This window comes from Ctenopharyngodon idella, chromosome 22, assembly GCF_019924925.1.
Source record: "Ctenopharyngodon idella isolate HZGC_01 chromosome 22, HZGC01, whole genome shotgun sequence".
NCBI classification, from domain to species: domain Eukaryota; kingdom Metazoa; phylum Chordata; class Actinopteri; order Cypriniformes; family Xenocyprididae; genus Ctenopharyngodon; species Ctenopharyngodon idella.
The window spans coordinates 3,389,125-3,409,304 of record NC_067241.1 but is presented as its reverse complement, the minus strand read 5'-3'; the positions used below and the strand labels follow the sequence as shown (position 1 = coordinate 3,409,304).

Here is a 20,180-nt window from a genome sequence, read left to right as displayed (position 1 = left end):
TGTTTTCAACACAAGACATGGGAATGTTCAGCTTTCCCTAAGAGATTTGAGTGTGACAGAATTAAACGACAAGAAAACAACTTCAGCTATACATGGAGGCAGTAAAGATTTCTTACATTCTTCATGTCTCAATCGTCTTTTCTCCACTTATTGGCATTTTGTTTCCCAGCTTTTATGCCTGCTACATTTATTTACCTAATATTTAGCCACAAAACTCCTTTAAATTCAAATGAGCTGCTGCTCCCGGCCCCCTTTCCAGAATAGGACGGAGCCTTAGCAGCTCGCACTTCGGTTGCTCAACAACAACAAAGCTGGAGAATCTCACGCAGCCACAATGAGGATTGTCAGTAATGGTGTTCAGCCTTACATTGTTCAATCGGAGTCAGACACTGATGGAGGGACTCAGGAAGAAGTTACAACTTTTAGAATGCAAATAGACGTTTCTGAAAGGTTAGTGGATAAATTTATGTAGTTGCTGTGTTGTTTTTGAGATTCAGCTCATCGACTAGCATGTGCCGTCATGTTAATCTTTTGTGCAAATCCAGCGTTGAATTGACCCTCGTTTGTGAAGCAGCCTGGCGTAAAATGACGGCATGGTAACGAAAGTGCATTATGGGTGTTAAAAGAAAACCAATTCAAAATATTAATAAATAGTGTAATTGTAGAAATAATACTAAAATAACACTGATCTACATCATAGTAAAATTAATAGTAAAGGGTTTTGTGTATTAGGTTGTTGTTGTAGGTTAAAACAACCCAGTTCAAAACCCTTATAAATTGGGATTTTTTTAAATTCTGTCCTACAAATGAAAATTTCATATTTTTGCTACATACGCAAATTCTGGGTTAAACAATAAACGCAATAAAACCACATGGACATGCATTCAGACATTATACAAATATAAAGGTACTGTGAACCGTGCTCTCAGGACAAGAGTATTTTTATAAATGTCAGGTTGGGTCAAGATTTCACAATTTTGCCATGTTGTCACAAAAGGTCAGCGTGTTTTTCTTGGGCAATAACTGTAGACATGAATTTAAGGTATCTGCCAACAGAATACAGAAACTGAGTCTTATAAAATAAGCATAGCCTGAAAAATATTCACTGGAAACTGAAAAGTGCGACAACAAGCCCCAGGCTCCACTATTTAGACTTACAGGAGCAGAGAACGTCTGATAAACAGCAAAATATCATCACAACTTTTTCCAAATTCTGCTCTAATGTAATTAGGGGGTCAAGGTAAGATCCAGTCATGTAAGACAGGGAATTCACAAATACACTCACACTTAAGAATCATTGTTTAACCACTCTAATCCTATAAATAAATACTGAAATAAGCATAAAATAAGCTTTCAAATTCAAATGCAGTGTAGTGTAGGAGGCTTAAATTACCATTTGAGAAGCAATATAACTGAAATTCAAACATCTGAAATATTTAGTGCATCATTTAGTTGTTCAACTGTAGATCAATAGCTTTTCAGAGATAACATGCATTAAAATTCCACCAGAATTCCAGATAGAAACAAATACAAAAGGTTATCATTAACTCTAAAAAGTCAGCATTATGTCCAACATTAAGTGAGTTTGACAAGACAAGCCAGTCTGACAGAAGCAAATATTAGAGGAAATTTGTTTTTACAAACAAATCCCATGGCAAGTGCCTTTTTAGAAAAAAAAAAAAAAAAAAAATCACCAAAACAATTGAAGAGAGATGAAACAGAAGCAATATCATAAACTGTCATCTTTACCTGAGCATTGACTTTGGTCTACAGCAAACTAACCCAATGTTCCTCAGCGTGTCATGAGCTTGTGCTCGAGTGAAGAGAGGCGAACAGAGAGAAGAGTCTACCATGTGTCTACCATGTGAGTTCTACAGTCACATGATGCACAAAACTCAGACAGAGAAGTTTGTTTTTGACGATTAAAGCATTAACAGGGCCTTGAAAGCAGTCACTGGTTTTGCAATTAAATAAAGGCTGAGTGTCCAGAAAACCCTTACAAAAATTCACCATGGTATTCGTAGTTATGGTCAAAATAGTTGCCACAATTTTTTTTTATAAATTAAATCATTATACATTTATGTGGAATGTCATTTAAATAGTCTAAGAATTGCTCAGAATATCATTATTATTAAGTGTGCATTTATAATATTGACCAATTTATAAAACCAGCCTGGTGACTGTTTGAGCTGGTATTCCAGCCTGGTCATGGCTGGTTCAGAGGGGTTTTGACCACTCCTTTAGCTGACCAGCTGATCAACCAGCTAAAACCTGCTGAACACCTGCTTGACCAGTCTGGGAGACCAGCTTAAACCAGCTAAGACCAGCCAACCACCATAGGTTGGTTTTCGCTGGTTTTATATGTTGTTTTGTTTTGTTTTTCAGCAGGGGTGTGCTAGATTACATTAAAAAACTAAAGCCACCTACAATTTACAATCACATTCATAATGATATTAAAGGATTAGTTCACTTCAGAATTAAAATTTCCTAATAATTTACTCACTCCCATGTCATCCAAGATGTTTATGTCTTTCTTTCTTCAGTCGAAAAGAAATTAAGGATTTTGAGGAAAACATTCCAGGATTATTCTCCATATAAGGGACTTCAACAGTTACCAACGGGTTGAAGGTCCAAATTGCAGTTTCAGTGCAGCTTCAAAGGGCTCTACATGATCCCAGACAAGTAATAAGGGTCTTATCTAGTGAAATGATCAGTCATTTTCTAAAAAAAAAATAAATAAAAATGTATGTAGTGTATATACACAAATGCTCATCTTACACTAGCTCTCCGATGCGCCACGCATTATGTAATCATGTTGGAAAGGTCGCGCGTGACATAGACAGGAGTACCGTGGTAGGGCGAAAAACTCCATCACATTTTCTCCTCCAATTTCAAAATTGTCCGACATCGTTGTTGTACCTTTTTTTGTAATGGCTGTTTGACTTAGTCTTTGCATGTTCACTTTGTAGACACTGGATTCGTACTTCCGCCTACGTCACGCGTGACCTTTCCAACGTGATTACGTAATGCATGGTGCATCGCAGAGCAGTGCAAGACGAGCATTTGTAATTAAAAAGTATTTAAATTTTAATTTTTTTTTAGAAAATGACCCATCGTTTTGCTAGATAAGACCCTTATTCCTCATCTGGGATCATGTAGAGCCCTTTGAAGCTGCATTAAAACTGACATTTGGACCTTCAACCTGTTGAACCCCGGTGAAGTCCACTATATGGAGAAAAATCCTGGAATGTTTTCCTCAAAAATTTTAATTTCTTTTTCGACCGAAGAAAGAAAGACATAAACATCTTGGATGACATGGGGTGAGCAAATTATCAGGAAATTTTAGTTCTGAAGTGAACTAATCCTTTAATATATTGTCAATAACACTGAATACTGTTTGTTTACAATCCAGTACATAATATAACTGTAGTGTACACTTTGATATGGCATGCTTCCTCAAAACTCAGCCAGACGACAGGTGAATTATTAACTTTGTTTCAGAGGCAGAAATGTGGGTCAACACAATCAAGCTTTGTTCAGGTTGGCAGAGACCTAAAAATGAAGATTATTGTCGGTTGAAGGCAGTTCTGTGTAAGCAATGTTTGAAGCACATTAAAACACTGTAAATATGATTAATTGACATCTGTCACTGACATCTGTGAATAGACAGTTTATGGACATCATTAGTCTTTTTTGCATAGCCAATTTTTTGGTTATCAATATGAAGTCTGGACCAGTTTGCAGGTTCTTTTGGCTATGAACGACAGGAAGAGTGTGTCTGACCAACATAAAAAGAGACTTGTGGAGTGTGGGCATCCACCGGCAGAAACATAAATCGGCGCCTATGCCCAGATCTACCCATTTATTTGTCAGCAAACTTTTGACAGTTCCAGGGCTTTTGTTAAAACTACAGATTGCACTTCTGCATATTTGTATCCATGCCCATAGACAGTCATATTGACAGAGGGGTGGCGCTTAGTGCATTATGGGAGTATTGCACAAGGAAATGCCAGCAGTAACAGAACACCAGTATAACTGAAATACTGGTATAGTTTCTATTAATAATTTAAAGTAGTTTATTTTTATATTTGGCGATTTTTGTTGTATGTCATTTGTCATAGTTGTTCATGCCTATATTTTTTTTATTATTTTTTTTATTTTAGTTTTAGTTATTTTAATACATCAAAATTAAACTAAATGAAAATTCGAAGTGTTTCCTTGGCAACTAGCTAATACATAATATATATATACATAATATATATACATAATATATATATATGATGAGCCCTTTCCAAATCTGTTTTTACTTCTTTCATAGCTTGTCTGTAACAAAAGTTATGGTTATCTCAAGTCGGCTGATCGCTCTGATTTTCAGGAACGGAATTTTGAGAAAAACAGGTTTAAATAACTGTCACCCCCTTTTTTCGCATAGACATGAAAATGCACTATCCAAACATAAATGGTTGTAATTCAAGAATGCTTTGGAATATAGACCTAAGATTGGTCTGTTTTAAAGAAGACACTAGTCAGATTATTGCGAATTGTGAAATAAATTATGAAAGTGAAATAAAAAAAAGTTATAGAAGTTTAAGTTTATGAAAATGTAAAAATGAAATTGTTTATATTTTATAATAATGTATTACAAAGTTTTACTCTTAAACTGCAAGAAAATAAAAGCCAAAAATGTCAACATTGCAAATTTTAGGTTGAAATATTTAAAAAATGAGCTTTCAGAAAGATTTTGTTTGGGCACAGTACCAAACTTTTTCACTAGACACCTAGTTCCATTTCTGACCATTTAAGTGCGCCTCCATTTATTTGAGTGATCTGAACCATATATTTCCATATTTTCATACATTTTATGAAGTAGACATCCTATTCAGAAGTAGTATGGTCAGTTTGGCAGTATTTGATTTGAATTCAACCTCTAATAAACACATAATTAGAACATGTGTGTTCATTATAGCTCCATTGTTCTCTTGTGCTCCGACTTCTCATGATAACGTTGTATTAGAAAAAAAAAAAAAAAAATTATATATATATATATATATATATATATATATATATATATTTGCGTGCCGTAGTTTATACAGGACCGGTGGGAAATTTGCATTAATACACCTTCATTCTACATGTTATGTGATTTATTTCAATAGGTGAACTGTCTTTGTAGTGTTAAGAGAGGGAAAGCTATGGCGGTTTTTTTTTTTTTTTTTTTGTTCTTAAATAGTAATATTAAAGACAGCCTTGCCACTATAAATCTCTATTTTTCTGCACTTAACAGGCAAATTTTGCCAAGATATTTTCAGAGATGATAGACAAGATGTTATAGAATGATAATTTAACGAAAACCCAATTTTGACAAAAGAATAACATTTGACCTATTTTTTGTCTTTACTGAAAACGTTCCATCGCGACATCTGATGGGTTTTCCCAGATCGAATCGCATATATATTCAGTTAATGTTTTTTAGCATAATTTTATTTTACGTAACAAATGTTTTTATGGTTGTAGTTTTAGGGCATGTTTAAACGACAGCGATGTACTAAAAATGGAAAAGGTTTTCACATGGATACACAAAAACATCTAAAATCGCTGTATTCTGCTGCCAGGCCAGTAGATGGCGATGTCACTTTGTAAAGAAACACTACGTGCTTATAGACTGAACACGTAATACGCCTGTGCATGACGTCACCGCTTTCACAAATTCGTGTTTTTGCAGTTTACACAGAGATGATAACAGTATTGTTTTTAAAAATGTGCACTTTGAAACCCTTCAGGCCCCCAAAACACTGCTGTCATGTAAATGAACCAAAAAGCTTAAGTTTTCCGATTTTAGTTGATTTTAGTGTAAACGGCCCCTAGGGCCTAAAAACATAAACTTTTGAAAATAGGTTTCAAAGTGCAAGTTTTTGAAAACGATACCATTATTGTCCCCATGTAAAGTACAGAAACACAAATCTATGAAAACGGTGGCAACACGCGTATGTGTATTCATTTACATGTTCAGTCTATAGGCGTGTAGTGTTTCTTTACAAACTGACATCGCCATCTACTGGCCTGGCATGAATAATACAGCGTTTTTAGTCGTTTTTGTGGATTTATGTGAACAAGGATTGTTTTCACAATGTTGTCGTCTGTGTTTTTTGTACATCGTTGTCATGTAAACATACCTATGGAAGCTTTCCTCCAAAGTTTCCTACACTGAATAAAAAATAAAAAATATATAATTGCGACTTTTTATCTCGCAATTCTGACTTCTTTTCTCGCAATTGTTAAATATAAACTCGCAATTGCGAGTTATAAAGTTCAATTCTGAGGAAAAATTTTTTCGCAGTTACCTTTTTTATTTTTTACTCAGTGGTGGAAACAAGCTTCCATATAGTACATACCCTCTGTTTTCTCTTGTCATGTAGCACTGGTTTAAAATAAAAATAAGTAGACTTTCTACTGCATAGACATGGCAGTTTTATTAAAAGCTTATTTTGCCCCTTTCAGAATCTCAGATGGAAGTAGTTGGTCATTCAGGTAGTTTTCACCTAGTGCTTTTCAAATACTATGTAATAAGATTGTAATAAGATGTACTACTCTTTTTCACATAATACACAGTAGGGAAGTAGACATATTCGGATGGGAGTGTGATACCAACACTATTGTCAGGAACATCATATATAGAACCTTTTAGGGGTTCATGTCATGGAATCATTTTATGGATTTGGTTTTAATTAATTAATTTAAATTTTAATTACATTTTGTGAATTAAACAGCTCGTAAACATACTTAAAGTACAGTATGTTTACGAGCTGTTTAATTCACAAAATGTAATTAAAATTTACACTAGAAAAAATTAGCATTATACAAACATCTAAGACATTTGTCCTTATATAGAATCCTTTTGACATAAAGTGTTCTTTAAAACTAAGTCAAGAACCCTGGTTCTATACTGAACCCCATTACACCTTTTTGCTTTTCTAAGAGTGCACAGCTACAGCTAGGATTCACCCACCCATTTTGCTATTTCCATTTCATAAATGGCCCTGAGTCAGTTCCTCTAAAACCAGCAGTTGAACTGTAAATACCTATTATCACAGAGAAGAGCTGCAGTTTAATTACCACCAAGAAGCATCATTTGTTCAGGCCTTCACATAACTTTATCTTCAGACTCTTAGTCAAACCCTCAGCAATACTGCGTTGGAAAGGAAAATAAGGTATTACATCACCTGAATGACTTCCCTTACTGTGACATACCACAAACAGTCCAAAATAGACAAAGTGATGGGATAGCGAACCTATTACATGTACAATGTCTTCGGTTCATGACCTTGTAATAAATCTGTCTTACCAATTCAGTCCGGATGCTCTGGATGAAAGGTTATCCAATCTAAGACAGACATTACGACAGCACTGTTGCGGGTCAGATCAGAAGCTAATCTGGTGTGACTTCTGTCTCTGTCTGTCTGTTTATCTATTTTCCGTCTCATCTTACATGTTTCAATTCCGAAAGAGGAAGAATGAGCCACACAGGTCACGTGTGACCGGCCAACAGACACTAAGCCCATCCATATCCGTCCTTTTCTTTGTTTTTTAATAATCCTATAAATGCCAGGAGTGGTCTGGGGCTCTTCAGATGCCCTATTAATAATCATTAGGAGTCCAGCGGCAGCAGATGGGACCCCACGCTGGTCTGTAATGCCATGGAAATTTCCATTCAGAAGAAAGTCAGACAGACACATGACTAAACACAAGGTGTTCTTCAGAGACCGACAACTTACACGTACACAACATTGGGTTTATTAGTAAGCAACACTGCTCATAAAGGTGAAAACCACAGGATGTTTCACATGGTGTTTATCTCGGTCTGTGCTGACATTATGTCAACCTCCTTATCGCAAGTCAACACATTGGATTGGACTGGATGACATGAATCCTGTCAGCCAAACAACATTCAAGGCCGACCTACCTGCTAAATCTAACAGCAGACCCTTATTTACTCCGAGAGACCACATGAGAAGGTAAATCTGCAATCTGGTCCGTTCTGTTATCTGCTGCTCTGACTAGAAAAGAAGAGACCGACAGGTTTGAGATCAGTCTGAATCTGTGTAAAGTCTGCCACCTACTGGTTGGCATAAGAAGTGTCACAGAACAGAGCTCTATTTTCCAATAAATTTTGTCTTTATGTTCCATTAAAGAGAATATGAGTGTAACCACAAAACATTGAGTCTTCAGTACTTATCTGAAAGCACTGTAAGTCCACAAACCCTATTATCAAATGTAATTTGCATTTCAAGTGAGTCCTTGTTCCCTCATGAACACAACAGAGAATTAATATAATGGCCTTGTTGCAAATGAAAGTGCTAGTTAGGCAGCTATTTGTGGTAAATATAATGGAAAATTCAGTTAGCAGATATTATTGCGGTATACTCTTCCAAAAATGTACCATGGTAATACTGACTACACTTTATTTGGTAACACTTTATTTCATATTTGTCGTTGTTACACGTTACATATAGTTACTGTAGTAATAACTATAAATTATTCATAATTACATGCAACTAACCCTAAACCAAACCCTAACCCTAATCCTAAACCTAGAAAGTAAAAGTAAAAGTTATTACGCAGTACTTAAATGTATAATTACACTGTAACCACACACCTTAAAATAAAGTGTAACCTATTATTTTAAGGTGTCCTTGTTACAAAGTAGTTATACATTTATTAATGTTAGAGTAAATATCAATTAAATACATGCACTTACTACAGGGTTAGACTTAGGGTTTGGTTTAGGGTTAGTTGCATGTGATTATTCTTAATTATACACTCTAAAAAATAATGTGTTGAGTTTCAGCTCAAAATACCCAACAGATCATTTATTATAGCTGGTCAAATTTGCCCCTATTTGGGTGTGAGCAAAAACATGTTTTGTGTGTGTCCCTTTAAATGCAAATGAGCTGCTCCTCCCTGCCCCTTTTCCAGAAGAGGGTGGAGCTTTAACAACTCACGCTTCGGTTGCTCAACAACAACAAAACTGGAGAATCTCACGCAGCCAAAATGAGGATTGTCAGTAACGGTGTTCAGCCTTACATTGTTCATTTCCCCATGTTTATAATATGCTAGCAAATACCATGAAGGGTCTAATATTTTTCAAAATATTGCTCAGATAAAAATGCTTTTTTTTTTTCTTTTTTTTTTTTAAGCAATCGAGCTTGTCAGGGTCAACTTGCAGGCTAGCCAAGCTGACAAGACTCTAAATAGTGTTCTGTGCTCGTCTGTGCAGCCAACGACAGAACAGTTAGCATGCTTTGCTCGACCTTTTGCCATGAGTTAGAACTGGTACACCGTTTTCACTTGCGAAAACAAAATGGCAGCGCTGTGGGTGGAAACGTGCAGATTAAGGGGCAGTAATATTATAATAAGATCCCCTTCCTATGTCACAAAGGGAGTGAAATCTGAGTGGCTCATTTTTTCCACATGCTTGCAGAGAAAGGTTTGCCAAAACAAAGTTACTGGGTTGTCCTTTTTCACGTTTTCTGGGTTGATGCACCGGGGACCTGATTATAGCACGGGAAAAGTCAGATTTTCATAATATTTGCCCTTTAACGAAACAGTCTGCATCAATTTTTTTTGAGTTATGACAACTTTGAGTAAATTTATGTTCAACCAACAAGCTACATTGAGTTAGAGGAACTTTTTGTAAGTTTGTAGCATAAACACACATTTTTAAGTTCATTAATTTCAAAATAAATAAATAAAGGATTAGTTCACTTTGAAATTAAAATTAGCCCAAGATTTACTCACCCTCAAGCCATCCTAGGTGTATGACTTTTTTTCTTTCTGATGAACATAATCACAGAAATATTAATAAATATCCTGACACATCCAAGCTTTATAATGGCAGTGATAGGGATCAATGAGTATGAGCTTAAGAAAGTGCTTGCATCCACATCCATCCATCATAAACACGGCCTGGGGGGGGTGGGGGTTATGAAGTAAAATATGTAGCTTCCACCAGACCACCTTCCGTATTGAAGTTACGAAGAAAGTGTAAACTGGCGTCATGTCAGTTCATACTCATTGATCCCTATCACTGCCATTATAAAGCTCAGATGCGTCAGGATATTTATTGAATATTTCTGTGATTATGTTCATCAGAAAGAAGAAAGTCATATACACCTAGGATGGCTTGAGGGTGAGCAAAGCTTGGGATCATTTTCATTTCAAAGTGAACTAATCCTTTAAGTCGCTCCAACTACCAGAGTTGTAGCCCTGGAACCAGCCCTTACCTATTTCAGTTCAAATCAGCAGCTATCATAGCACATGCTAGCATAACTTATTTAACATGTATATTTAATGAACATGTAAGATATTACTTGTCACTAGTGCAATAGTGACTTGGCATTAGTGCAATAGTGTTTACCTTCATGTATCTACTCTTCAGCACAATGATAACCACAAAAACTCTTTTAAATGTCAAGCATAACAGCATTAAACACTAACAGGTCTTTCCCTTCACTAAAAACAAATACATTAACACTTAATTTCAACATTTATTATCCTATGCAAAGCATGCTGGGAACTAGAAATCCACTGCCTAATTTCCAAAGTTATCAAAACAATTTCTTTTTTTTTTTTTCTTTTTTTTTTTTTAAAGCCAATTAACGCAGAAATTTAAGTTTAAATTACAGACAATATTAAGTATAATTAATGTAATGATCAACATTATTATGTCAACAGAACTCTAGAAAATAATGTTTGCAACTTAAAAGGTTTAATTAAAATGTATAACTTGCAACCATGGATTTATTTAAGTTGTGGTTAACAGGTCCCCTGAAGTACTTTTTGGAGTGTAGTTATTACTACAGTAACTTCATGTAACACGTGTAACAAGGACACTAAAATAAAGTGTTACCAAAATATCACAGGTATTTTACAGTTTTTGTTACTTCAGTAACAGTAATTTAATAATTTAATTTAATTCATTTACATCAAGTTACCCCACTTTTTTTGCAATAACTGTTTTGGCAGAAACTAGGTACTATGATGGTAGCTAATATGTTTTATTTTTGTTTAATTTTGTGTATGATGGTAGCTAATATGTGTTTTATTTTTGTTTGTTTTATTTTATCCATAATTCACTCAAATAAGAAATTATAGTTTCTAAATATTTGTATTATTTTTACAACAATTTAGCTGTGATTGTTACTCATTAGTCAGCTTCCACATTAAAAGCTTTTCACTTTCATTCTCCCTAACAGATGTGCTGAACATTCCTCCTATTTCCTCAAAACTTGGTATTGTGTGACCTGCTACTGTAGATAAAGTATGAGTAACATGGCAGACAATGAGATGGTTAATCTCAAACCACTGTGTTTTCACTTGTTGAGTAACAGTGTGACTCATGAAGCCAAACACAATAGACACCCAGTCAGAGTCCCTCTCCCTTAAACTCAATTAACTTCAGTTCAGCACATCTGAAGAGACTCTGAATCAGCGCTGACAGCCTCCACTGCTGACCATTGTCATTATATACTCAGTGTGTGTGTGGGGTGCGTTTAATGATAAAAGATTAAAGAGGGTTGAGTCTTTCTCGCGTGTTCCTGTCAGCTGGTCTGAAGCACTTATGCCACATCAGAGCAGCATTTGACCCCGTCATCCATCAGTTAACTTCAATTAACACTGTATATTTGATGTTGCCACAATGTCATACGCTTAATACAAACAGCATGTGTGACAAGAGTGTATTAATTTAAAAATGATGGATATAAATATTTATACTTCATACAATCAATGGATTATAACAAACAGATGTTACTGTATTACAGCATCTCACTATATTAGTCTGTAATTGGAAATGATTCATCTGTTGCTTTTCTCTTCTGTAAAGAGTTGATTTAATCATCTCAATAAAATGTTTGAGGAAAAATATAATATAATATAAACTCTAAAAAATGCTGGGTTTAAAAACAACCTAAGTTGGGTTGAAAATGGACAAACTCAGCGATTGGGTTGTTTTAACCCAGCGGTTGGGTTAAATGTTTGCCCAACGTGCTGGGCAGTTTTATTTAACCCAACTATTGTTTAAAAATAACTATATGGCTAGCTTAAAATGAACCCAAAATTAAAAATCAGACAATCATAGAGGCAACAATAATAATCAAAATGTGAACATTTATTAATAAGCTATTTAATATATGTTTATTGTTTAATTATTATTCATTAACCTTATTAAAAAATGTTCATTTATTAAACCATAACAATAAATGTTAATTTTCAACATACTTTGGGTTCATTTTAAGCAAGAAATTAAATCATTTTAAACAACAGTTTAGTTAAATAAAACTAACTAGCACACTGGTCAAACATTTAACCCAACCGCTGGGTTCATCCAACTTGCGTTGTTTTTAAACCACCATTTTTTAGAGTGTAATATAATACAATATATACTGGCACAAATTCATCTGTCACTCAGAAGCAAATTAGACAATTAGACAAATGCCAAATTAGACAAGATGGACAGATAGCACAACATGCCCTCATCCTCAAGAAATCTGAACAAAACCACTCAAGGTTAAAGAAAATTTGACCCAGTCCCAGATCAAATTAACACGGTTTGTGACGACCATACTATGTATTACTGGCTGCTGTGACCATGAAGCCATTGAAATTCAAGAGACATTTAGAATCCAAACACTCAAACTATAAAGACAAGCCTGTTGATTTACTGACATGAAAGCCACAGGATCTCAACACATCAAACAACCTAATGACGCCTTAAATAAGTGTGTACTAAACTACATCACACCTCAAAGCGAGATTCAGTTAAATGTTGATGTCAATTTTTGATAAGCAAGTTTGGTACTGTTGATGTTCAATATAAAATGCAGGTCCTGAAAAAAAACAGTACTGAAATACACACACACACACATTATATTATATATATATATATATATATATATATACACATACATACATACATATACACATACACACACATATACATATATATCATCATAAAATGGTAATAAAATATGACAAGATCTCAGAGTTAAACTGTGTCAGAAAAAAATGAATTATGTCAGATAACACTTAAGCAAAACATGGTCAGGTCAAAGTGTCTGAATAATTTTTGGTTCCCAATTTTTATCAATTTTACTGGTAGTCCCCTGCATGAAGAATTTTTGGGTATAATATGTCACAGTTTACTTTATTTTGCTATCCTCACTTACATAAATGAACTATAGTGTCCTGCACCCACTTGTAAAAATATATCAAAAATGTCTGAATAATTTTTGGTTTGACTGTATATTAGTCAAGTACAGTACAGATGATGACAGCCCTGCCTCCAAACATGACATCCACTGATATCACAGACCCATCAGACATCACTGGCATGAGAAAAAGTACACATCTCATTTAAATTTTAAACATTTCCTCTGTCCTGAAAAAAAACAACAACCCACAATTGTCTTAATAAATGATTCACTTCTTCCCATATCGCAATCATTCTCATACCGACACATTCAATAACTAATATGTCTTAATATTAGTTCAATAAGTAAGTCTTACCTTACTGTTCCACTGTAAGCTCTCGTTTCTTAAGAATGCCGTTGAGAAGCGCGGGCTGTCGATTTGTGTTGCGATCCTAAGAAACAATGGGATGTGTTTTTTCCTGGATTACACTTGCATCCTTTGGCGTGCTTTTCCAATGAAACACAAAGTCCACTTGGAGGAAACAGGAAGTTTTCTTGCAGGGCAGCGAAGCCCTCGGCCAATCAACAGCTTCCAATTCTGTGAACGCGAGGAAGTCTTACTCATTCACAAAAGTTATTGAAAGCTGACCTAACTCTAACATCATATTTCTGATATGACACACAATGACAATGTTAAAACACCATACAGCCCAACATAACAGAGTTAAATTTACCAGTTCAACCAGACTAAGCTAAACTGAAGCAGTTATACTCCTTATAATGAAAGTGTGGCTCTCTGGTAGTAAACACACGCACTCTGCACTACTCAAACTCCCTGTCTCGTCGCACATACTGGGTCACTAACAAGTGTCACACTGACTCAGAACGACACACTCATTATACCTCTAAACACAGTTGACTGATGAAAAACTACATCCACTTATGACACACAGCATTTTGTGCTTGAAATCCGAGCATCTCTGCTGCCCTTCTGCTACAGAGACTGTATCTGAGGCTGTATCATGCCATACATCTCTCTCTCTCTTTCTCTCTCTCTCTCGATCACGTCACAGCCCTCCTGCCGCAGTCCGCCTGCAGTCCAGATCCTCCCCCTCTCCCTTATCGCACCCTCTTTTGCTTTCTCTCTCTCTCTCTATCTGCCAGTAAATGGAGCTGTTGGCTGGGTTCCTGCTCAGAGTGAAATATTAGTACTCTCCAACAGCAGTAGCTACCTGGGCCATTAGGAGGATGAAGCTAACGGACATGAAGAACAAATTCGGGATGCGGGTGAAAGACTCTGATAAAGACTCCTGATGCTGCAAATACAACTGACGCTGTGTGTGTGTGTGTGTGTGTGTGTGTGTGTGTGTGTGTGTGTGTGTGTGTGTGTGTGTGTGTGTGTGTGCGTGTGCGTGTGTAGGGCAATAAAAGCAGTGGCAGAATGATAAGGTTGTAAATAATCCAGGGTTAGTCTATCTGAAGTGTGGGTTTTGAGGTTAAAGATTGAACTGTAATTTCTCTTGTCTGGTTTTGCTATTATTTTTATGTTATAAACAGCTTTTTTGTTAACTTTTTTTATATGAGTAGCTGACATTAAATACTTTGGGGAAGTTTACTTGTTATACTCCATCTAAAACTACAAGAAATACTTGTACTTGTAATTCATTTGTCACACTACAAGATCAAGGGCCAGATTTACTAAACAGGGCAAATCAGCATGAGCGCGCAATTCCAAAACAGCACCGATGGGAGTGGAAAGTTCTGCACGTGATCTACTGACAACGTGAAAATTAAAGGGATAGTTCACCCAAAATTGAAAATTATACCATGATTTACTCACCCTCAAGCCATCCTAGGTGTATATGACTATCTTCTTTCTGATAAACACAATCGGAGATATGTTTAAAAATATCCTTACGCATCCAAGCTTTATAATGTTAGTGAAGGGGGGGGCCAGATTTTGAAGCCCCAAAAAAAATTAATCCATCCATTATAAAAAATAATCCACAAGGCTCCAGTTTAATAAAGTCCTTTTAAAGTGAAGAAATGCTTTTTTGTTAGAAAAATATATCCGTATTTAAATCTTTATAAATTTAAATAACTAGCTTCCGGCGAAGAGTAACCCCTGACGCAATGTATAAAGCAGGATAGAGGAGTAGCGTAAGCTTAGACGCCTCTCACGGTTCAAACAAATAGGGTTGTGCAACAAACTCAAGCTACTCTTCTCTTATATCGAAATCCTCTGATATTTCTCTTTAAAAATTCACGTTTTAGACTTCTAATGACTGGTGTTTTGTTTTGCTCTGTCCTCTGCGAGGTAAGAGGTTATTCTTCCGCCGCAAATCGATGCGTATGGTCGTCTGTCGGAAGCTAGTTATTATAGTTAATAAAGTTTTAAATTTGGATATTTTTCTTACAGAATCCTACCCATATTTTTCTTACCCATCGGTTCACTTCAGAAGGCCTTTATTAACCCACTGGAGCCGTATGGATTATTTTTATGATGGATTATTTTTGGGCTTGAAAATCATGCCCCACATTCACTATAAAGCTTGGAAGAGCCAGGATATTTTTAAATATCTCAGATTGTGTTTGTCTGAAACCCACCACTTGAGGGTGAGTAAATCATGGGATCATTTTTATTTTTGGGTGAACGAACACATTAAAGAACATAGACGCAGTCGGATCATTTCCATAATGACCAATGCAATCTACCAAGAGCAGCACTAATTAGCATCTGGTTTAAGACATGCTTTTTTCGCAATGCTAGTAGCTTAAAAAAAAAAAAAAAAAAAAAAATTATATTAAAAATGTGACTGATCAAAAGTGGTAAAATGAATAAAAAGGTAATACCCAACAATATTTTCAAAGGCTTGTGTTGGGTTTATTTTAATGGTTTAATTTCTTTATTAGTCTACATTTCATAGTCTGACATTTGTACATGGCCATTAACAGTTTGTAGTGTAATAGCATTGCGCAGGGAACATTACTAAATGAACACTAGCTCTTAGAATTAAAATCCCCTACAAGCTGCAGGATTTAATATTCAATAACCTCATCTTGCGAGTACATTGAGCAGCATATTGCCTCATTAGCTTTGACACTGGTCTAACAAATAAGGAAGAATTAACCCCCAGGGTGCGTAGCATACAACCAACAGCCCCTTCATTTTGACATACTTAAAATATCTGCTTCAATCACTGTAATTCTGCATCAGAATCAAGTAAAAGGTGCTAAAATAAAACAAGACTTTTTTTTAAAGTGGTGAATAACAGTAATTTAGGCCCATTTGATAGGGACTGGGAGTAAAACCCAGTCAATGCTAACTAGCTGTTAGCGACAGAGGGGATGTTTTAATGAGGACCACAGGAAGGCTTTGTGGAGACACAGCTGTGCTTGTAAACGGGCATCTTCTTGGTTTCATTAAGATGTGCTCTGAATAGGGTGCAGGAAACACCAATTAAAGCAGTGGGTGATGAAGGTTTATAGAGCAGTAGGCTGTCATTGCTAGCTGTGAGACTTATACATTATCAACATGCTAACTTAAGGAGACTAAAGGTTACAAAAATATAAAGTCACAACAGTGCTTAATGATGCTATGGTAACAGTCCTGCTTATATTCAGAGGTTAGCAAATGACACGACTGAGAAGCTATTTCTACTGGATTTGACGTTTAAAAAAAAAAAAAAAAAAACAGTACTCCCAAAAATGAAATTTCCGCTCAATCTCATTTGTAAAGTGGTGTGTCCAATACATCCATCTCTCTATCCATCTCTCTATCCATCTCTCTATCCCAGAGGGGAACAATCAGGGCCCTACTAAACTAAACTATTGTAAAAAAAAAAATAAAAATAAAAATAAATAAAATAATAATAAAAAAAAAAAAAAGTGTTTGGAATGGAGATTGAGAGCCAGGCCTTCTCATCCAACATCAGTGCCTAACCTCAGAAATAAATAAATAACGTGCCTGTATTGACAGTTGATATTGCAAAATGATATTTTGTTGCTTCTTGCATGTTTTGTGACACTTTCAATGTGAAATGAGGAGTGAGAGTGATGCTAAAAATGCATTCAGTTTTATCATTCAGATGAACGACAAAGCATCACAGCAGTTTGGAAATGAAATGTGATGACGCTAGTGAGTGGCGCTAAAAGATTAATGCTCGATCACGTTTGAAAATAACATACCACCTAACCTAACCGATGCGCTACTTAGCAAGTTTACGATGTCTGAAAAGCCATACATAAAGAGCTGATCATGTAATGCAAATGTCAAAATGTATTGTGCAATATGGTAAGTTTAAAAGACTCTTAGAATACTGCATATTCGCAGGTGGAACATCACATTGGGGCGTCAGTTAAAATACCTTGAGGCAACATCCACTTAATATTTTATTTTCACCAATAGCAGTACATAAGTCATTACATAGGTGCATCAGATTGGTTTCTAAACTTAAATACATAAAGAATATGGATAAATAAATACAAGTTAAACCTACAATCAACTCCATAACAAACAATTCAAACCATAAAATTATGATAACTTACATTTGTACACAGCACCACAACACCATATGAAAAATCCAGAGCAGCAAAGACAAGAACAGAGAGTAAACCGCTGAACTAAAGCAACCCTTCTTAAAGGCCACTAATTGGAATCACAACAGACTGCAGCTGTCAACAGTGGGCGGGGCTTCAATGACATCAACAGTGTCTTAGGGATTTTCAACAGTAAGTGTTTTGAGATCATAACATAGTATTGTGCAAGGAACCATGCAAAAATTAATAGTTATTAATAATCATAATTAATAATCATATTTTTTTGTGAAAAGGAATAAATGTTGTTAGTGTTTTACTGCTAATAGTGTTCATTTGAGCTGGAAACTGCAGTGAACTATATGTATTGGTATTATAAGTTTTTGGAGTTTCACAAAAATGTAAGTAGAGGCAATGTTTTCCAATGAGCCATGGTTTGTTTTTGTCAATTTTACAGCCCCAGTCCCCATTCACTTCCAGTGTACATTTACAGTATGAATGGTGCTGTATAGCAACACGATGCTATCTGTGGTTATCAACCATGTATAGCCTAAACAATATTTTTGTGCAATTGGAATTAATTCACACTTTTTCTCTGACCACCCCTGAAAATGTATTAAACGGGTCATGAATTGAGAAATCAACTCAAAATCAGCTTTTGATATAAGAGGTCATCGTACTATAAGAATATCCTGTAAGTTTCAGAACTGAAAACTTCCTTGTTAGTCCAATAAAAGCTTTTATTGACACCAGGCCCAGCGAACGACTGATTCTGGAATGTGCCTATAGCTGAAAGTTTATCAGTGACTGAGTTCTGGACTTGCGGCAAAACTCCCGTTTTATTCAATGAATCTTTTAGTTATATCGTGTTTGCACTGATAGTTATGATGAAAGCATTCATTAGTGTGCAGAAATGTGCATTCACGAACATGTCTGTGATCGGCTACAAGCTTCATCACTGCAACCTTTCATGCCACGATCTAAATATAATGCCATAGATCTAAATGTAATGCTATAATCAGCACTTTTCACTATTAGTTAACCTTGAGAGCTGTAATAGTAAAAATGTGCTAAAAGTTTTTGAGAGAGTAATACTTAAGTATTTCTTATTGCAAATTCATATTGAGCGTTCAAATAAGAGAGTTAAAGGGTTAGTTCACCCAAAAATGAAAATAATGTCATTTATTACTGACGAGAATATTTTTGGTGCGCCAAAAAAAAAAACAAAATAACGACTTATATAGTGATGGCCGATTTCAAAACAGTGCTTCATGAAGCTTCGGAGCGTTATGAAGCAGTGTGTCGAATCATGATTCGGATCGTGTGTCAAACCACCAAACTGCTGAAATGACGCGACTTTGGCGCTCCAAAGCGCTGATTCGACACGCTGATTCATAACGTTTCGAAGCTTCATGAAGCAGTGTTTTGAAATCGGCCATCACTATATAAGTCATTATTTTGTTTTTTTGGCGGACCAAAAATATTCTCGTTACTTTATAATATTAATATTGAACCACTGTACTCACAAGAACTGATTTAAATATGTTTTTAGTACATTAATGAATCTTGAGAGAGGAAATGTCATTGCTGGCTATGGAGGCTTCACTGAGCCATCGGATTTCAACAAAAATATCTTAATTTGTGTTCCGAAGATTAACAAAGGTCTTACGGGTGTGGAACGCCATGAGGGTGAGTATTTAATGACATTATTTTCTTTTTTGGGTGAACTAACCCTTTAAATTAGGGTAGGAAAATGCCTTTTATTTCTAAATTATGACCATTTTTGATGTAAAAAGCATACTAACATTATAAGTGCACCCCAGGAAACATTATAAAACAATAAAACAATGCAGTTCATGACCCCTTTAATATATTTTACCCAATATAAACGAGAGGATGAATTAAAGCACAATGCATTACACAGTTCTCCGAAAACTGGCCATAGTCGATGATGGATTAAAATGATGAACTCATAAACACATCACATTTTTGAGTTCCTCATCACTGGAAGGGGTGATTCGGTTGTCACTGATGAATCAGACCAGCATGAGTAATATTATTATGATGCAGTAAAACAAACAAGTCTAAAGAACAAATGAAATGCTGACAGATTCCTTTGTTTTGAAAAGATTGGAAGGTCACTAGCTAAATCCTTGGTGATTTAACCTTTGTAGCGGCCCTCACTCTTGGCTGCAGGATTATTTTACAGGCAATATCACCCGAGACCAATTTATCCCAGAAAGTGCTAGGGTGACTCAGCAGATGAGTAACCGATCCTGATAAAATGGATCAAATTGACCGAATGGCTCTTTGAGGATGACCAAAGTGTTTGGTCATCAGAATAAAAAATGCATCAACAGACAATTCGATGTACTCAGACACACAACAGAGCAATGGGAGCTGTACATCTATTTAAATTAACAAACATATACAGATACAGGTACACATTTGTGGTCT

At 35.6% G+C, this 20,180-nt stretch overlaps 1 protein-coding gene across 10 annotated transcripts in view; it reads right to left on the bottom strand.

Moving 5' to 3' along the window:
- Positions 1-20,180, bottom strand: part of nav1a (neuron navigator 1a) — a 263,139-nt gene that overhangs the window by 145,735 nt on the left and 97,224 nt on the right. The window contains exon 1 of one of the 10 annotated variants that reach the window (XM_051880906.1): positions 13,564-14,090. The exons of 3 other annotated variants lie outside the window; for them this stretch is intronic. The gene's annotated coding sequence lies outside the window, so the exon portion shown is untranslated. Of the gene's footprint in view, positions 1-1,749; positions 1,877-7,342; positions 7,716-13,563; positions 14,091-20,180 lie in introns of those variants that run through there. 6 more of the 10 variants (XM_051880908.1, XM_051880904.1, XM_051880905.1 and 3 more) reach the window with 6 other exon arrangements.